The sequence below is a fragment of the Hordeum vulgare genome, chromosome 1H (genome assembly GCF_904849725.1).
Source record: "Hordeum vulgare subsp. vulgare chromosome 1H, MorexV3_pseudomolecules_assembly, whole genome shotgun sequence".
Classification (NCBI taxonomy): domain Eukaryota; kingdom Viridiplantae; phylum Streptophyta; class Magnoliopsida; order Poales; family Poaceae; genus Hordeum; species Hordeum vulgare.
In genome coordinates this window covers 291593204-291597973 of record NC_058518.1, presented here as the reverse complement: position 1 = coordinate 291597973, position 4770 = coordinate 291593204, and positions in this window count along the sequence as shown.

Here is a 4770-nt window from a genome sequence, read left to right as displayed (position 1 = left end):
CCTCCAACATGTTGTGCTTATTTAGAACCTTTTGCTAGGCAAAACTTCATACTAAGTAGGGATACTACTTGTGCATCTCCATGAGCCAAGTTTCTTCCATGAGAGTCCACCATACGTACCTACATATGGTATTTCACTGCCATTCCAAGTGAATTTGCATGTGCCACCTCTAAAACATTCAAATAAACATCTGTCTGTGTGCTTGTACCACTCATGGGGCGACGGGGCGGTCATTATCTTCCATGCTAAGCGAGTTATTCTCAAGATGAGTGATTATTCACTTATCATTGCACAAGAGAGGCGTGTAAAAAGGATGGCTAGTCCTGCATAATACAAAAATTAATAAACAAGAAATCCCCCTAGAAAGTTGATTATTTGGAGGGCATCCATGGATACAACTAGCCATGGAATGTGATTGAATGATTGAGGGGGAGTAAAATTTCAATTTTGTTTGGGAACCACCAATAATGTGAATAGCATGGAAGATATTGAAAACTCTGTTGTGACATTAATAGGAAAGGCACACCACCCAAAATTATATATTCAACTCTTTTTTCAAACAATGAGACGTGGCACCTGTGCAAATCATTGCGTCCCTCTGCGAAGGGACAATCTATTTACTTTCATGTTACTTATTGTTCATGTTGAGTCAACTTATTATTACAACCTCAGTCTATTAGTTGGCAAGCACCATGTGGTGGGGAATGATCCAAACATATATATCCACTCAAATATATTTGATCATGATTCATTATTGTTGACAATTATCTTTATGATAAATATGTTGGGAGCCAAAACATTAAGCCCCTATCTTTCTCTATGATTGATGGATGTTATTTTTTCTACAAACATGCTTTGAGTATTACAATCATAGAAGACTATATGATAATTGAGTATGTGGAGCTCTTAATTATAATTGATGATGCATTGAAATTGTTTGATGACTAAGAACATATGATGTTGAGTTTCAAGACAATGCATTGTTCAAACCATGACATGTGAATTAACTGGTACTCAATCATGATTATTTTTATGAAAATGTTGCTGGTTATGATGCTACAAAAAAGTATTGGAATTATCATTGCTCAAACTTATACACTATGCTAGCATTCATACTTCATAAATTATTTCTTCTATCATTTCCGTACTCGAGGACAAGTAGGAATTAAGCTTGGGGATGCTGATACATCTCCAACGTATCGATAATTTATGAAGTATTCATGCCATGTTTGCCTATGTTTACAATATGTTTATATTGTCTTGATGCACCTTATATGATTTGTTTAAAACTAACCCGACTTGCCGTTGTTTTCAGTAGAATTACCATGTTGTTGTTTTTGTGCAGAAAATGAAAGTTCTTAGAATTGCTCGAAACGTTTTTATAATTTTTTCTGGAGGAAATAAGAAATATTGGAGCAAAGAACCACCGGAGGGGATCCACCTGTGGGCCACAAGCAAACAGGACTTGACCCCCTAGGTCGCGCCTTGATGGCTTGTGGGACATATGTGGCTTCGTTTGGCGTGTTTCCAACGCCAAAAAATTCTATATAAACCAGAAGCCCCATAAATAAAGAGAGAACTTTCACTCTGCTGCCGCAACTCTTTGTATTGATAAAAAAACCATCTGGAACCTTTCCAGTACCCTGCCACAGAGGGGAAATCATCTCCGGTGGCCTTCTTCATCGTCTTGGTGGAGTCCATGATGAGGAGGGAGTAGTTCACCCCCGGTGCTAAGGGTATGTACCAGTAGTTATGTGTTTAATCTCTCTCGCTCGTGTTCTTGAGATGGCACGATCTTGATGTACCACATGCCTTGTTAATCCAGTTGGATCATATGATGTTATTCCCTTGCTACCTTATTGTGATGAATTGAATCTTTCCCTTTAAGATCTTGTTATGTTGGATTGAATATTTTGGTTTGAGAACACTTGATGTAAGTGTTTCATGCGGATACCCATAGTGACATTGGGTATCCAAGTGATTCACTTAATATATGTTTTGGCATCAACTTGCGGATTCCGGTGACCTTCGGGATCTATGCATAGGGGTTGCACTAATGTAAGTATGAACCCTAGGCCTTATTTCCAAGCATTTATACAATGTTTTTCTCGTTGTCTTACACTTTCTACCTTGTTGTTTTTATATTTTAAGATTACAAAAACCTATATCTATTATCCATACTACACTTGTATCACCATCTCTTCGCAGAACTAGTGCACATATACAATTTGCCATTGTATTGGGTGTGTTGGGGACACAAGAGAATTCTTGTATTTGAATGCGGGGTTGTTTGAGGGAGACCGTCCTACACCTCCAACGGATTGAAAAACCTTAGTTCATCCACTTGAGGGAAAATTGCTACTGTCCAACAAAACTCTGCGCTTGGAATCCCAACATAGTCTACAAGAATAAATTTATGTAGTAGAAATCAGGGCCCCTCATGAAGGCCTTGCCCGCAAAGTCTAATGATGGGCCATGACGGGCCCATGGCATGTGTCGTTTCTTAGGTCACAGGCAGACGGGCCTCGGTACCCCGAGTCCCAAAGGCCCGAAAATGCACGACATGATGAAGAGGAGGAAGAAGTACATCCTGATGATCCACCTCAACCTTCTTCACCACCACCTCAAGGAGATGACACCCTCAACGACAACGAACAAGAAGGTGATGATGAGAAAGCTCCACCATCCAACAAGCAAAAGGTGTCACGAGTTCGAGCACGAGTGAACAAGAATCATCCGCTAGATCAAATCTTCGGTGACAAACAAACAAACCGGGAAAATCACTCTTTGTAAACTCGTTTAGCTAATTTTTGTGAGCATTACTCATTTATCCCTAGCATTCAGCCTATGAAGGTATAAGAAGGACTTCAAGACCCGAATTGGATGAATGGCATGCACGAAGAGCTACACAACCTTGAGAGGAATGAAGTTTGGACACTAGTGGAGAAGCCCAAAGATGGGCACAACATCATTGGTACAAAATGAGTGTATCTAAAAAAGCAAGATGTGGCCAAGTGGTACGCAACAAGGCATGTCCCATAGCTCAAGGTTACACGCAAGTCAAAGGTATGGACTACGGTGAGACCTATGCCCCTATTGCTAGACTTGAAGCCATTCACATTCTTCTTGCTTATGCCAATCACCATGATATTACTCTATACCAAATGGATATCAAAAGTGATTTTAAAAATGGTGAAATTGAGGAGGAAATTTATGTCAAACAACCTCCATGCTTTGTGAACCCTAAGAAACTTAATCACGTTTATAAACTTTGCAAAGCTTTATATGGTCCTAAACAAGCCCCTCGAGCTTGGTACAATGCCTAACGAAGCTTCTCGTTCAAAAGGGTTTTGAGATTGGTAAAATTCATGCAACCTTATTCACTAGAAGATTTAATGGAGAACTATTCGTGTGCCAAATATATGTGGATGAAATTATGTTTGGATCTACTAACCCACATTTTAGTTAGAAGTTTGGAAGGGTGATGTCCGAGAAGTATGAGATGTCCATGATGTGTGAGCTGAAATTCTTCCTTGGTTTGCAAATCAAACAAATGAGAGAAGGTACATTTATCTCTCAAACCAAGTATACCAAGGACTTGATCAAGAAGTTACACATGCAAGAGTGCAAAGGTATGAAAAATCCCATGCCAATTACTGCACATGTTGACCTCATCAAGGACGACAAACCGGTTGATCAAAAGGTTTATCAATCAATGATCAGTTCATTGCTATACCTTTGTGCCTCCCGCCCCGATATGATGTTGAGTGTTTGCATGTGTGCCCGATATCAAGAGGCACCTAAGGACTGTCATCTAAAGGCCGTGAAAATAATTGTGAGATACTTGATACATACACCAAACTTTGGCATATGGTATCGCAAGGGATCTTCTTTTAATCTTGTTGGCTATTCCGACTCGGGCTATGATGGAGGCAAGGCTGATAGAAAATCCAACTCGGGTAATTGTCAATTTCTTGGAAGATCTCTTGTGTCTTGGTCATCCTAGAAACAAAACCCGATATCTCTTTCTATCGCCGAAGCGGAATACATTTCTGATGGATCATGTTGTGCACAATTGCTAAGGATGCCGCAAACTCTTAAGGATTATGGCATTCATGTGAAACATGTTCCATTGTTGTGTGATAATGAAAGTGCTATTAAAATTGCTCATAATCCCATACAACATTCTCGAACTAAACTTATTGAAGTACGACATCATTTCATTTGTGATCATGTTGGTAACGTAGATATCAATCTCGAACATGTCTGTATCGACAAACAATTGGTCGATATCTTTACCAAGCCACTTGATGAGAAAGTGTTTTTTCACTTGAGGAGTGATTTGAACATCATTGATGCTTCGAACATGAGCTAGACTCACTCAGATGCATGCAAGGGTGTGAGGATGCTATTGAAATGACACCATCTTATATATATTGGAAAACTATGCTCCCTTGTATTACATCTAACCTTTGTAGGTACTTGGAAGAACTACGCTTCACAAGATTTCCATCAACTCACATCAAAAGCAATCTTGTTGTGGGCAAGAATGAAAAAACCTTTCTTTGGAGATGAAGAATGAAGATAACAAAATTATATCCTTGTCAAATATATTATTAATGAATTCACTCTTCTCATTTGGATATATTACGTTATTCCATGCATGACTAACATATGTAGGTGAAAGTGTATCTAAAGAACAAAGATTGCTCCCAACTCAAGAAGATCTTCATTAACTTTGAGCATCCACGAGCAGGTTCACCTACATGT